This window comes from Crinia signifera, chromosome 8 (genome assembly GCF_055691185.1).
Source record: "Crinia signifera chromosome 8, ASM5569118v1, whole genome shotgun sequence".
Taxonomy (NCBI): domain Eukaryota; kingdom Metazoa; phylum Chordata; class Amphibia; order Anura; family Myobatrachidae; genus Crinia; species Crinia signifera.
This window is the reverse complement of record NC_139224.1, coordinates 70058889-70071980: the sequence shown is the minus strand read 5'-3', so window position 1 is coordinate 70071980 and position 13092 is coordinate 70058889. Positions and strand designations below refer to the sequence as shown.

Below are 13092 nucleotides of genomic sequence, written 5' to 3'. Positions count from 1 at the left end.
GCAGCCCAGATACTACATAAGTACCCTTTTTTCTTTTTATTGCCAATACAGAGATTTAGGAGAGGTCAAACAGACACAATAGCCATCACCTAAAGACTTACCACACTGTTTAGGCTAGGGTTACCACCTAGGCCCTTTAATTCCGGACACATATTAATTACACAGGTTCTGTGGCTGGCTGACTTCAAGACTCCACTTCACCTGATTTTAAACTGCCACAGAACCTGTGTAATTAACATGTGTCCGGAATTAAAGGGCCTAGGTGGTAACCCTAGTTTAGGCCCAATTCCAACTGCTTTTGGCAGCTAAACAGTGTTGAGCCTCTTTAGTAGTTTAATTTGAGACCACCTGCTAATATCATGTCCTGTAGTTCTATTTACATTACCAACACATGATTTTTTTCAGTAAGCCAATACAGTTATGAAACTTTTTTATTAACTTACCTGGTTATAGAAGTAGAAGAGGGCAAAAAAGTGCCTGTATCTCACCTACAGCCATACCACATTGGATACGCCCAATCGTGTCTGATCTTGGAAGCTAAGCAGTGTTGGGCCTGGTTAGTACTTGGGTGGGAGACCACATGGGAACACCAGGTGCTGTAGGTTTTTTCCCATTACTGGCAAATTGTTTTTATTTTCCAGCTATTTAAATTGGAAACTTTTTCTTTTTATTGCCAATACAGAGATTTGGGAGAGGTCAAACAGACACAATAGCCATCACCTAAAGACTTACCACACTGTTTAGACGCAATTCCAACTGCTTTTGGCAGCTAAACAGTGTTGAGCCTCTTTAGTAGTTTAATTTGAGACAACCTGCTAATATCATGTCCTGTAGGTCTTTTTACATTACCAACACATGATTTTTTTCAGTAAGCCAATACAGTTAGGAAACTTTTTTATTAACTTAACTTGTTATAGAAGTAGAAGAGGGCAAAAAAGTGCTTGCATCTCACCTACAGCCATACCACATTGGAAACGCCCAATCCCGTCTGATCTTGGAAGCTAAGCAGTGTTGGGCCTGGTTAGTACTTGGGTGGGAGACCACACGGGAACGCCAGGTGCTGTAGGTTTTTTTCCATTACTGGCAAATTGTTTTTATTCTCTAGCTATTTAAATTGGAAACTTTATCTTTTTATTGCCAATACAGACATTTGGGAGAGGTCAAACAGACACAATAGCCATCACCTAAAGACTTACCACACTGTTTAGGCCCAATTCCAACTGCTTTTGGCAGCTAAACAGTGTTGAGCCTCTTTAGTAGTTTAATTTGAGACCACCTGCTAATATCATGTCCTGTAGTTCTATTTACATTACCAACACATGATTTTTTTCAGTAAGCCAATACAGTTAGGAAACTTTTTTATTAGCTTACCTGGTTATAGAAGTAGAAGAGGGCAAAAAAGTGCCTGTATCTCACCTACAGCCATACCACATTGGATACGCCCAATCTCGTCTGGTCTTGGAAGCTAAGCAGTGTTGGGCCTGGTTAATACTTGGGTGGGAGACCACATGGGAACACCAGGTGCTGTAGGTTTTTTCCCATTACTGGCAAATTGTTTTTATTCTCTAGCTATTTAAATTGGAAACTTTTTCTTTTTATTGCCAATACAGAGATTTAGAAGAGGTCAAACAGACACAATAGCCATCACCTAAAGACTTACCACACTGTTTAGGCCCAATTCCAACTGCTTTTGGCAGCTAAACAGTGTTGAGCCTCTTTAGTAGTTTAATTTGAGACCACCTGCTAATATCATGTCCTGTAGTTCTATTTACATTACCAACACATGATTTTATTCAGTAAGCCAATACAGTTAGGAAACTTTTTTATTAGCTTACCTGGTTATAGAAGTAGAAGAGGGCAAAAAAGTGCCTGTATCTCACCTACATCCATACCACATTGGATACGCCCAATCTCGTCTGATCTTGGAAGCTAAGCAGTGTTGGGCCTGGTTAGTACTTGGGTGGGAGACCACATGGGAACACCAGGTGCTGTAGGTTTTTTCCCATTACTGGCAAATTGTTTTTATTTTCTAGCTATTTAAATTGGAAACTTTTTCTTTTTATTGCCAATACAGAGATTTGGGAGAGGTCAAACAGACACAATAGCCATCACCTAAAGACTTACCACACTGTTTAGACGCAATTCCAACTGCTTTTGGCAGCTAAACAGTGTTGAGCCTCTTTAGTAGTTTAATTTGAGACCACCTGCTAATATCATGTCCTGTAGGTCTTTTTACATTACCAACACATGATTTTTTTCAGTAAGCCAATACAGTTAGGAAACTTTTTTATTAACTTAACTTGTTATAGAAGTAGAAGAGGGCAAAAAAGTGCTTGCATCTCACCTACAGCCATACCAAATTGGATACGCCCAATCCCGTCTGATCTTGGAAGCTAAGCAGTGTTGGGCCTGGTTAGTACTTGGGTGGGAGACCACACGGGAACACCAGGTGCTGTAGGTTTTTTTCCATTACTGGCAAATTGTTTTTATTCTCTAGCTATTTAAATTGGAAACTTTATCTTTTTATTGCCAATACAGACATTTGGGAGAGGTCAAACAGACACAATAGCCATCACCTAAAGACTTACCACACTGTTTAGGCCCAATTCCAACTGGTTTTGGCAGCTAAACAGTGTTGAGCCTCTTTAGTAGTTTAATTTGAGACCACCTGCTAATATAATGTCCTGTAGTTCTATTTACATTACCAACACATGATTTTATTCAGTAAGCCAATACAGTTAGGAAACTTTTTTATTAGCTTACCTGGTTATAGAAGTAGAAGAGGGCAAAAAAGTGCCTGTGTCTCACCTACAGCCATACCACATTGGATACGCCCAATCTCGTCTGATCTTGGAAGCTAAGCAGTGTTGGGCCTGGTTAGTACTTGGGTGGGAGACCACATGGGAACACCAGGTGCTGTAGGTTTTTTCCTATTACTGGCAAATTGTTTTTATTTCTAGCTATTTAAATTGGAAACTTTTTTCTTTTTATTGCCAATACAGAGATTTAGGAGAGGTCAAACAGACACAATAGCCATCACCTAAAGACTTACCACACTGTTTAGGCCCAATTCCAACTGCTTTTGGCAGCTAAACAGTGTTGAGCCTCTTTAGTAGTTTAATTTGAGACCACCTGCTAATATCATGTCCTGTAGTTCTATTTACATTACCAACACATGATTTTTTTCAGTAAGCCAATACAGTTAGGAAACTTTTTTATTAACTTACCTGGTTATAGAAGTAGAAGAGGGCAAAAAAGTGCTTGCATCTCACCTACAGCCATACCACATTGGATACGCCCAATCCCGTCTGATCTTGGAAGCTAAGCAGTGTTGGGCCTGGTTAGTACTTGGGTGGGAGACCACATGGGAACACCAGGTGCTGTAGGTTTTTTTCCATTACTGGCAAATTGTTTTTATTCTCTAGCTATTTAAATTGGAAACTTTATCTTTTTATTGCCAATACAGACATTTGGGAGAGGTCAAACAGACACAATAGCCATCACCTAAAGACTTACCACACTGTTTAGGCCCAATTCCAACTGGTTTTGGCAGCTAAACAGTGTTGAGCCTCTTTAGTAGTTTAATTTGAGATCACCTGCTAATATCATGTCCTGTGGTTCTATTTACATTACCAACACATGATTTTTTTCAGTAAGCCAATACAGTTAGGAAACTTTTTTATAAGCTTACCTGGTTATAGAAGTAGAAGAGGGCAAAAAAGGGCCTGTATCTCACCTACAGCCATACCACATTGGATACGCCCAATCTCGTCTGATCTTGGAAGCTAAGCAGTGTTGGGCCTGGTTAGTACTTGGGTGGGAGACCACATGGGAACACCAGGTGCTGTAGGTTTTTTCCCATTACTGGCAAATTGTTTTTATTCTCTAGCTATTTAAATTGGAAACTTTTTCTTTTTATTGCCAATACAGAGATTTAGGAGAGGTCAAACAGACACAATAGCCATCACCTAAAAACTTACCACACTGTTTAGGCCCAATTCCAACTGCTTTTGGCAGCTAAACAGTGTTGAGCCTCTTTAGTAGTTTAATTTGAGACCACCTGCTAATATCATGTCCTGTAGTTCTATTTACATTACCAACACATGATTTTATTCAGTAAGCCAATACAGTTAGGAAACTTTTTTATTAGCTTACCTGGTTATAGAAGTAGAAGAGGGCAAAAAAGTGCTTGTATCTCACCTACAGCCATACCACATTGGATACGCCCAATCTCGTCTGATCTTGGAAGCTAAGCAGTGTTGGGCCTGGTTAGTACTTGGGTGGGAGACCACATGGGAACACCAGGTGCTGTAGGTTTTTTCCTATTACTGGCAAATTGTTTTTATTTCTAGCTATTTAAATTGGAAACTTTTTTCTTTTTATTGCCAATACAGAGATTTAGGAGAGGTCAAACAGACACAATAGCCATCACCTAAAGACTTACCACACTGTTTAGGCCCAATTCCAACTGCTTTTGGCAGCTAAACAGTGTTGAGCCTCTTTAGTAGTTTAATTTGAGACAACCTGCTAATATCATGTCCTGTAGGTCTTTTTACATTACCAACACATGATTTTTTTCAGTAAGCCAATACAGTTAGGAAACTTTTTTATTAACTTAACTTGTTATAGAAGTAGAAGAGGGCAAAAAAGTGCTTGCATCTCACCTACAGCCATACCACATTGGATACGCCCAATCCCGTCTGATCTTGGAAGCTAAGCAGTGTTGGGCCTGGTTAGTACTTGGGTGGGAGACCACACGGGAACACCAGGTGCTGTAGGTTTTTTTCCATTACTGGCAAATTGTTTTTATTCTCTAGCTATTTAAATTGGAAACTTTATCTTTTTATTGCCAATACAGACATTTGGGAGAGGTCAAACAGACACAATAGCCATCACCTAAAGACTTACCACACTGTTTAGGCCCAATTCCAACTGGTTTTGGCAGCTAAACAGTGTTGAGCCTCTTTAGTAGTTTAATTTGAGACCACCTGCTAATATCATGTCCTGTAGTTCTATTTACATTACCAACACATGATTTTTTTCAGTAAGCCAATACAGTTAGGAAACTTTTTTATTAGCTTACCTGGTTATAGAAGTAGAAGAGGGCAAAAAAGTGCCTGTATCTCACCTACAGCCATACCACATTGGATACGCCCAATCTCGTCTGATCTTGGAAGCTAAGCAGTGTTGGGCCTGGTTAGTACTTGGGTGGGAGACCACATGGGAACGCCAGGTGCTGTAGGTTTTTTTCCATTACTGGCAAATTGTTTTTATTCTCTAGCTATTTAAATTGGAAACTTTATCTTTTTATTGCCAATACAGACATTTGGGAGAGGTCAAACAGACACAATAGCCATCACCTAAAGACTTACCACAATGTTTAGGCCCAATTCCAACTGGTTTTGGCAGCTAAACAGTGTTGAGCCTCTTTAGTAGTTTAATTTGAGACCACCTGCTAATATCATGTCCTGTAGTTCTATTTACATTACCAACACATGATTTTTTTCAGTAAGCCAATACAGATAGGAAACTTTTTTATTAGCTTACCTGGTTATAGAAGTAGAAGAGGGCAAAAAAGTGCCTGTATCTCACCTACAGCCATACCACATTGGATACGCCCAATCTCGTCTGATCTTGGAAGCTAAGCAGTGTTGGGCCTGGTTAGTACTTGGGTGGGAGACCACATGGGAACGCCAGGTGCTGTAGGTTTTTTCCCATTACTGGCAAATTGTTTTTATTTTCTAGCTATTTAAATTGGAAACTTTTTCTTTTTATTGCCAATACAGAGATTTGGGAGAGGTCAAACAGACACAATAGCCATCACCTAAAGACTTACCACACTGTTTCGGCCCAATTCCAACTGCTTTTGGCAGCTAAACAGTGTTGAGCCTCTTTAGTAGTTTATATTGAGACTACTTGCTAATATCATGTCCTGTAGGTCTTTTTACATTACCAACACATGATTTTTTTCAGTAAGCCAATACAGTTAGGAAACTTTTTTATTAGCTTACCAGGTTAAAGAAGTAGAAGAGGGCAAAAAAGTGCCTGTATCTCACCTACAGCCATACCACATTGGATACGCCAAATATCGTCAGAGCTTAGAAGCTAAGCAGTGTTGGGCCTGGTTAGTACTTGGGTGGGAGACCACATGGGAACTCCAGGTGCTGTAGGTTTTTTCCCATTACTGGCAAATTGTTTTTATTTTCTAGCTATTTAAATTGGAAACTTTTTCTTTTTATTGCCAATACAGAGATTTGGGAGAGGTCAAACACACACAATAGCCATCACCTAAAGACTTACCACACTGTTTAGGCCCAATTCCAACTGCTTTTGGCAGCTAAACAGTGTTGAGCCTCTTTAGTAGTTTAATTTGAGACCACCTGCTAATATCATGTCCTGTAGGTCTTTTTACATTACTAACACATGATTTTTTTCAGTAATCCAATACAGTTAGGAAACTTTTTTATTAGCTTACCTGGTTATAGAAGTAGAAGAGGGCAAAAAAGTGCATGTATCTCACCTACAGCCATACCACATTGGATACGCCCAATCTCGTCTGATCTTGGAAGCTAAGCAGTGTTGGGCCTGGTTAGTACTTGGGTGGGAGACCACATGGGAACACCAGGTGCTGTAGGTTTTTTCCCATTACTGGCAAATTGTTTTTATTCTCTAGCTATTTAAATTGGAAACTTTTTCTTTTTATTGCCAATACAGAGATTTAGGAGAGGTCAAACAGACACAATAGCCATCACCTAAAGACTTACCACACTGTTTAGGCCCAATTCCAACTGCTTTTGGCAGCTAAACAGTGTTGAGCCTCTTTAGTAGTTTAATTTGAGACCACCTGCTAATATCATGTCCTGTAGTTCTATTTACATTACCAACACATGATTTTTTTCAGTAAGCCAATACAGTTAGGAAACTTTTTTATTAGCTTACCTGGTTATAGAAGTAGAAGAGGGCAAAAAAGTGCCTGTATCTCACCTACAGCCATACCACATTGGATACGCCCAATCTCGTCTGATCTTGGAAGCTAAGCAGTGTTGGGCCTGGTTAGTACTTGGGTGGGAGACCACATGGGAACACCAGGTGCTGTAGGTTTTTTCCCATTACTGGCAAATTGTTTTTATTTTCTAGGTATTTAAATTGGAAACTTTTTCTTTTTATTGCCAATACAGAGATTTGGGAGAGGTCAAACAGCCATCACCTTTTTCTTTTTATTGCCAATACAGAGATTTGGGAGAGGTCAAACAGCCATCACCTAAAGACTTACCACACTGTTTAGACGCAATTCCAACTGCTTTTGGCAGCTAAACAGTGTTGAGCCTCTTTAGTAGTTTAATTTGAGACCACCTGCTAATATCATGTCCTGTAGTTCTATTTACATTACCAACACATGATTTTATTCAGTAAGCCAATACAGTTAGGAAACTTTTTTATTAGCTTACCTGGTTATAGAAGTAGAAGAGGGCAAAAAAGTGCCTGTATCTCACCTACAGCCATACCACATTGGATACGCCCAATCTCGTCTGATCTTGGAAGCTAAGCAGTGTTGGGCCTGGTTAGTACTTGGGTGGGAGACCACATGGGAACACCAGGTGCTGTAAGTTTTTTCCTATTACTGGCAAATTGTTTTTATTTCTAGCTATTTAAATTGGAAACTTTTTTCGGTACTTATGTAGTATCTGGGCGTCCGATTTAGAAATCGGATCGGATCGCATCGCATCGTATCGCATCGCATGCGACCAAATCGTATGCGATGCGATGGTCAAGATTTTTCCATAGGATTCAATGTTAAAATGGTCTGAGTCCATTTTAACATAGAATTCAATGGGGTTCAAAAGGGGTCCTTTTCCTTTCCCCACTATCCAAGTGGGCATGGAGTTGGATATAAACCTGTGGCGAGCGTAGCGAGCCACCGAGCCCGAAGCGTGGCGAGCGTAGCGAGCCCCGCGAGGGGACACAGAATACTTTTTAAGAAATATGCGTCCCCTCGCGGGGCTCGCTTCGCTCGCCTCGCTGCGCTCGCCACGCTATATAAAATCAACTCTATGCCCACTTGGATAGTGGGGAAATGAACAGGACCTTCTTAACATTGAATCCTATGCAAAATCGCATCGCATCGCATCTGATTGTATGCCTTAAGGTAAGGCATACAATCACAAAATCGGCAGCCCAGATACTACATAAGTACCCTTTTTTCTTTTTATTGCCAATACAGAGATTTAGGAGAGGTCAAACAGACACAATAGCCATCACCTAAAGACTTACCACACTGTTTAGGCTAGGGTTACCACCTAGGCCCTTTAATTCCGGACACATATTAATTACACAGGTTCTGTGGCTGGCTGACTTCAAGACTCCACTTCACCTGATTTTAAACTGCCACAGAACCTGTGTAATTAACATGTGTCCGGAATTAAAGGGCCTAGGTGGTAACCCTAGTTTAGGCCCAATTCCAACTGCTTTTGGCAGCTAAACAGTGTTGAGCCTCTTTAGTAGTTTAATTTGAGACCACCTGCTAATATCATGTCCTGTAGTTCTATTTACATTACCAACACATGATTTTTTTCAGTAAGCCAATACAGTTAGGAAACTTTTTTATTAACTTACCTGGTTATAGAAGTAGAAGAGGGCAAAAAAGTGCCTGTATCTCACCTACAGCCATACCACATTGGATACGCCCAATCGTGTCTGATCTTGGAAGCTAAGCAGTGTTGGGCCTGGTTAGTACTTGGGTGGGAGACCACATGGGAACACCAGGTGCTGTAGGTTTTTTCCCATTACTGGCAAATTGTTTTTATTTTCCAGCTATTTAAATTGGAAACTTTTTCTTTTTATTGCCAATACAGAGATTTGGGAGAGGTCAAACAGACACAATAGCCATCACCTAAAGACTTACCACACTGTTTAGACGCAATTCCAACTGCTTTTGGCAGCTAAACAGTGTTGAGCCTCTTTAGTAGTTTAATTTGAGACAACCTGCTAATATCATGTCCTGTAGGTCTTTTTACATTACCAACACATGATTTTTTTCAGTAAGCCAATACAGTTAGGAAACTTTTTTATTAACTTAACTTGTTATAGAAGTAGAAGAGGGCAAAAAAGTGCTTGCATCTCACCTACAGCCATACCACATTGGAAACGCCCAATCCCGTCTGATCTTGGAAGCTAAGCAGTGTTGGGCCTGGTTAGTACTTGGGTGGGAGACCACACGGGAACGCCAGGTGCTGTAGGTTTTTTTCCATTACTGGCAAATTGTTTTTATTCTCTAGCTATTTAAATTGGAAACTTTATCTTTTTATTGCCAATACAGACATTTGGGAGAGGTCAAACAGACACAATAGCCATCACCTAAAGACTTACCACACTGTTTAGGCCCAATTCCAACTGCTTTTGGCAGCTAAACAGTGTTGAGCCTCTTTAGTAGTTTAATTTGAGACCACCTGCTAATATCATGTCCTGTAGTTCTATTTACATTACCAACACATGATTTTTTTCAGTAAGCCAATACAGTTAGGAAACTTTTTTATTAGCTTACCTGGTTATAGAAGTAGAAGAGGGCAAAAAAGTGCCTGTATCTCACCTACAGCCATACCACATTGGATACGCCCAATCTCGTCTGGTCTTGGAAGCTAAGCAGTGTTGGGCCTGGTTAATACTTGGGTGGGAGACCACATGGGAACACCAGGTGCTGTAGGTTTTTTCCCATTACTGGCAAATTGTTTTTATTCTCTAGCTATTTAAATTGGAAACTTTTTCTTTTTATTGCCAATACAGAGATTTAGAAGAGGTCAAACAGACACAATAGCCATCACCTAAAGACTTACCACACTGTTTAGGCCCAATTCCAACTGCTTTTGGCAGCTAAACAGTGTTGAGCCTCTTTAGTAGTTTAATTTGAGACCACCTGCTAATATCATGTCCTGTAGTTCTATTTACATTACCAACACATGATTTTATTCAGTAAGCCAATACAGTTAGGAAACTTTTTTATTAGCTTACCTGGTTATAGAAGTAGAAGAGGGCAAAAAAGTGCCTGTATCTCACCTACATCCATACCACATTGGATACGCCCAATCTCGTCTGATCTTGGAAGCTAAGCAGTGTTGGGCCTGGTTAGTACTTGGGTGGGAGACCACATGGGAACACCAGGTGCTGTAGGTTTTTTCCCATTACTGGCAAATTGTTTTTATTTTCTAGCTATTTAAATTGGAAACTTTTTCTTTTTATTGCCAATACAGAGATTTGGGAGAGGTCAAACAGACACAATAGCCATCACCTAAAGACTTACCACACTGTTTAGACGCAATTCCAACTGCTTTTGGCAGCTAAACAGTGTTGAGCCTCTTTAGTAGTTTAATTTGAGACCACCTGCTAATATCATGTCCTGTAGGTCTTTTTACATTACCAACACATGATTTTTTTCAGTAAGCCAATACAGTTAGGAAACTTTTTTATTAACTTAACTTGTTATAGAAGTAGAAGAGGGCAAAAAAGTGCTTGCATCTCACCTACAGCCATACCAAATTGGATACGCCCAATCCCGTCTGATCTTGGAAGCTAAGCAGTGTTGGGCCTGGTTAGTACTTGGGTGGGAGACCACACGGGAACACCAGGTGCTGTAGGTTTTTTTCCATTACTGGCAAATTGTTTTTATTCTCTAGCTATTTAAATTGGAAACTTTATCTTTTTATTGCCAATACAGACATTTGGGAGAGGTCAAACAGACACAATAGCCATCACCTAAAGACTTACCACACTGTTTAGGCCCAATTCCAACTGGTTTTGGCAGCTAAACAGTGTTGAGCCTCTTTAGTAGTTTAATTTGAGACCACCTGCTAATATAATGTCCTGTAGTTCTATTTACATTACCAACACATGATTTTATTCAGTAAGCCAATACAGTTAGGAAACTTTTTTATTAGCTTACCTGGTTATAGAAGTAGAAGAGGGCAAAAAAGTGCCTGTATCTCACCTACAGCCATACCACATTGGATACGCCCAATCTCGTCTGATCTTGGAAGCTAAGCAGTGTTGGGCCTGGTTAGTACTTGGGTGGGAGACCACATGGGAACACCAGGTGCTGTAGGTTTTTTCCTATTACTGGCAAATTGTTTTTATTTCTAGCTATTTAAATTGGAAACTTTTTTCTTTTTATTGCCAATACAGAGATTTAGGAGAGGTCAAACAGACACAATAGCCATCACCTAAAGACTTACCACACTGTTTAGGCCCAATTCCAACTGCTTTTGGCAGCTAAACAGTGTTGAGCCTCTTTAGTAGTTTAATTTGAGACCACCTGCTAATATCATGTCCTGTAGTTCTATTTACATTACCAACACATGATTTTTTTCAGTAAGCCAATACAGTTAGGAAACTTTTTTATTAACTTACCTGGTTATAGAAGTAGAAGAGGGCAAAAAAGTGCTTGCATCTCACCTACAGCCATACCACATTGGATACGCCCAATCCCGTCTGATCTTGGAAGCTAAGCAGTGTTGGGCCTGGTTAGTACTTGGGTGGGAGACCACATGGGAACACCAGGTGCTGTAGGTTTTTTTCCATTACTGGCAAATTGTTTTTATTCTCTAGCTATTTAAATTGGAAACTTTATCTTTTTATTGCCAATACAGACATTTGGGAGAGGTCAAACAGACACAATAGCCATCACCTAAAGACTTACCACACTGTTTAGGCCCAATTCCAACTGGTTTTGGCAGCTAAACAGTGTTGAGCCTCTTTAGTAGTTTAATTTGAGATCACCTGCTAATATCATGTCCTGTGGTTCTATTTACATTACCAACACATGATTTTTTTCAGTAAGCCAATACAGTTAGGAAACTTTTTTATAAGCTTACCTGGTTATAGAAGTAGAAGAGGGCAAAAAAGGGCCTGTATCTCACCTACAGCCATACCACATTGGATACGCCCAATCTCGTCTGATCTTGGAAGCTAAGCAGTGTTGGGCCTGGTTAGTACTTGGGTGGGAGACCACATGGGAACACCAGGTGCTGTAGGTTTTTTCCCATTACTGGCAAATTGTTTTTATTCTCTAGCTATTTAAATTGGAAACTTTTTCTTTTTATTGCCAATACAGAGATTTAGGAGAGGTCAAACAGACACAATAGCCATCACCTAAAGACTTACCACACTGTTTAGGCCCAATTCCAACTGCTTTTGGCAGCTAAACAGTGTTGAGCCTCTTTAGTAGTTTAATTTGAGACCACCTGCTAATATCATGTCCTGTAGTTCTATTTACATTACCAACACATGATTTTATTCAGTAAGCCAATACAGTTAGGAAACTTTTTTATTAGCTTACCTGGTTATAGAAGTAGAAGAGGGCAAAAAAGTGCTTGTATCTCACCTACAGCCATACCACATTGGATACGCCCAATCTCGTCTGATCTTGGAAGCTAAGCAGTGTTGGGCCTGGTTAGTACTTGGGTGGGAGACCACATGGGAACACCAGGTGCTGTAGGTTTTTTCCTATTACTGGCAAATTGTTTTTATTTCTAGCTATTTAAATTGGAAACTTTTTTCTTTTTATTGCCAATACAGAGATTTAGGAGAGGTCAAACAGACACAATAGCCATCACCTAAAGACTTACCACACTGTTTAGGCCCAATTCCAACTGCTTTTGGCAGCTAAACAGTGTTGAGCCTCTTTAGTAGTTTAATTTGAGACAACCTGCTAATATCATGTCCTGTAGGTCTTTTTACATTACCAACACATGATTTTTTTCAGTAAGCCAATACAGTTAGGAAACTTTTTTATTAACTTAACTTGTTATAGAAGTAGAAGAGGGCAAAAAAGTGCTTGCATCTCACCTACAGCCATACCACATTGGATACGCCCAATCCCGTCTGATCTTGGAAGCTAAGCAGTGTTGGGCCTGGTTAGTACTTGGGTGGGAGACCACACGGGAACACCAGGTGCTGTAGGTTTTTTTCCATTACTGGCAAATTGTTTTTATTCTCTAGCTATTTAAATTGGAAACTTTATCTTTTTATTGCCAATACAGACATTTGGGAGAGGTCAAACAGACACAATAGCCATCACCTAAAGACTTACCACACTGTTTAGGC

At 39.9% G+C, this 13092-nt stretch overlaps 26 non-coding genes across 26 annotated transcripts; all 26 read left to right on the top strand.

Annotated features, from left to right (window-relative positions):
* Positions 1–486: 486 nt before the first annotated feature.
* On the top strand, positions 487–605 carry LOC146032968 (5S ribosomal RNA). Its single transcript, XR_014458378.1, has one exon. It is a non-coding gene; the product is annotated as a 5S ribosomal RNA (ribosomal RNA).
* A 345-nt stretch (positions 606–950) lies between these two features.
* On the top strand, positions 951–1069 carry LOC146030401 (5S ribosomal RNA). The gene has a single exon (XR_014455897.1). It is a non-coding gene; the product is annotated as a 5S ribosomal RNA (ribosomal RNA).
* A 345-nt stretch (positions 1070–1414) lies between these two features.
* LOC146033218 (5S ribosomal RNA) lies at positions 1415–1533 on the top strand. The gene has a single exon (XR_014458628.1). It is a non-coding gene; the product is annotated as a 5S ribosomal RNA (ribosomal RNA).
* A 345-nt stretch (positions 1534–1878) lies between these two features.
* On the top strand, positions 1879–1997 carry LOC146032051 (5S ribosomal RNA). Its single transcript, XR_014457499.1, has one exon. It is a non-coding gene; the product is annotated as a 5S ribosomal RNA (ribosomal RNA).
* A 345-nt stretch (positions 1998–2342) lies between these two features.
* LOC146031794 (5S ribosomal RNA) lies at positions 2343–2461 on the top strand. Its single transcript, XR_014457248.1, has one exon. It is a non-coding gene; the product is annotated as a 5S ribosomal RNA (ribosomal RNA).
* A 345-nt stretch (positions 2462–2806) lies between these two features.
* LOC146029305 (5S ribosomal RNA) lies at positions 2807–2925 on the top strand. Its single transcript, XR_014455335.1, has one exon. It is a non-coding gene; the product is annotated as a 5S ribosomal RNA (ribosomal RNA).
* Positions 2926–3270: 345 nt separating this feature from the next.
* LOC146033776 (5S ribosomal RNA) lies at positions 3271–3389 on the top strand. The gene has a single exon (XR_014459184.1). It is a non-coding gene; the product is annotated as a 5S ribosomal RNA (ribosomal RNA).
* A 345-nt stretch (positions 3390–3734) lies between these two features.
* LOC146029294 (5S ribosomal RNA) lies at positions 3735–3853 on the top strand. Its single transcript, XR_014455334.1, has one exon. It is a non-coding gene; the product is annotated as a 5S ribosomal RNA (ribosomal RNA).
* A 345-nt stretch (positions 3854–4198) lies between these two features.
* On the top strand, positions 4199–4317 carry LOC146029282 (5S ribosomal RNA). Its single transcript, XR_014455332.1, has one exon. It is a non-coding gene; the product is annotated as a 5S ribosomal RNA (ribosomal RNA).
* Positions 4318–4662: 345 nt separating this feature from the next.
* Positions 4663–4781, top strand: LOC146031954 (5S ribosomal RNA). The gene has a single exon (XR_014457405.1). It is a non-coding gene; the product is annotated as a 5S ribosomal RNA (ribosomal RNA).
* A 345-nt stretch (positions 4782–5126) lies between these two features.
* Positions 5127–5245, top strand: LOC146030835 (5S ribosomal RNA). The gene has a single exon (XR_014456319.1). It is a non-coding gene; the product is annotated as a 5S ribosomal RNA (ribosomal RNA).
* Positions 5246–5590: 345 nt separating this feature from the next.
* LOC146030834 (5S ribosomal RNA) lies at positions 5591–5709 on the top strand. The gene has a single exon (XR_014456318.1). It is a non-coding gene; the product is annotated as a 5S ribosomal RNA (ribosomal RNA).
* A 345-nt stretch (positions 5710–6054) lies between these two features.
* LOC146027523 (5S ribosomal RNA) lies at positions 6055–6173 on the top strand. Its single transcript, XR_014454921.1, has one exon. It is a non-coding gene; the product is annotated as a 5S ribosomal RNA (ribosomal RNA).
* A 345-nt stretch (positions 6174–6518) lies between these two features.
* LOC146029270 (5S ribosomal RNA) lies at positions 6519–6637 on the top strand. Its single transcript, XR_014455331.1, has one exon. It is a non-coding gene; the product is annotated as a 5S ribosomal RNA (ribosomal RNA).
* Positions 6638–6982: 345 nt separating this feature from the next.
* Positions 6983–7101, top strand: LOC146029259 (5S ribosomal RNA). Its single transcript, XR_014455330.1, has one exon. It is a non-coding gene; the product is annotated as a 5S ribosomal RNA (ribosomal RNA).
* A 390-nt stretch (positions 7102–7491) lies between these two features.
* LOC146031615 (5S ribosomal RNA) lies at positions 7492–7610 on the top strand. Its single transcript, XR_014457077.1, has one exon. It is a non-coding gene; the product is annotated as a 5S ribosomal RNA (ribosomal RNA).
* A 1046-nt stretch (positions 7611–8656) lies between these two features.
* LOC146032967 (5S ribosomal RNA) lies at positions 8657–8775 on the top strand. The gene has a single exon (XR_014458377.1). It is a non-coding gene; the product is annotated as a 5S ribosomal RNA (ribosomal RNA).
* Positions 8776–9120: 345 nt separating this feature from the next.
* On the top strand, positions 9121–9239 carry LOC146030400 (5S ribosomal RNA). Its single transcript, XR_014455896.1, has one exon. It is a non-coding gene; the product is annotated as a 5S ribosomal RNA (ribosomal RNA).
* A 345-nt stretch (positions 9240–9584) lies between these two features.
* On the top strand, positions 9585–9703 carry LOC146033216 (5S ribosomal RNA). Its single transcript, XR_014458626.1, has one exon. It is a non-coding gene; the product is annotated as a 5S ribosomal RNA (ribosomal RNA).
* Positions 9704–10048: 345 nt separating this feature from the next.
* On the top strand, positions 10049–10167 carry LOC146032050 (5S ribosomal RNA). The gene has a single exon (XR_014457498.1). It is a non-coding gene; the product is annotated as a 5S ribosomal RNA (ribosomal RNA).
* Positions 10168–10512: 345 nt separating this feature from the next.
* Positions 10513–10631, top strand: LOC146031793 (5S ribosomal RNA). The gene has a single exon (XR_014457247.1). It is a non-coding gene; the product is annotated as a 5S ribosomal RNA (ribosomal RNA).
* Positions 10632–10976: 345 nt separating this feature from the next.
* Positions 10977–11095, top strand: LOC146029247 (5S ribosomal RNA). Its single transcript, XR_014455328.1, has one exon. It is a non-coding gene; the product is annotated as a 5S ribosomal RNA (ribosomal RNA).
* Positions 11096–11440: 345 nt separating this feature from the next.
* LOC146033653 (5S ribosomal RNA) lies at positions 11441–11559 on the top strand. Its single transcript, XR_014459062.1, has one exon. It is a non-coding gene; the product is annotated as a 5S ribosomal RNA (ribosomal RNA).
* A 345-nt stretch (positions 11560–11904) lies between these two features.
* Positions 11905–12023, top strand: LOC146029235 (5S ribosomal RNA). The gene has a single exon (XR_014455326.1). It is a non-coding gene; the product is annotated as a 5S ribosomal RNA (ribosomal RNA).
* A 345-nt stretch (positions 12024–12368) lies between these two features.
* On the top strand, positions 12369–12487 carry LOC146029224 (5S ribosomal RNA). Its single transcript, XR_014455325.1, has one exon. It is a non-coding gene; the product is annotated as a 5S ribosomal RNA (ribosomal RNA).
* A 345-nt stretch (positions 12488–12832) lies between these two features.
* LOC146031942 (5S ribosomal RNA) lies at positions 12833–12951 on the top strand. Its single transcript, XR_014457394.1, has one exon. It is a non-coding gene; the product is annotated as a 5S ribosomal RNA (ribosomal RNA).
* The last annotated feature ends 141 nt before the right edge of the window (positions 12952–13092 follow it).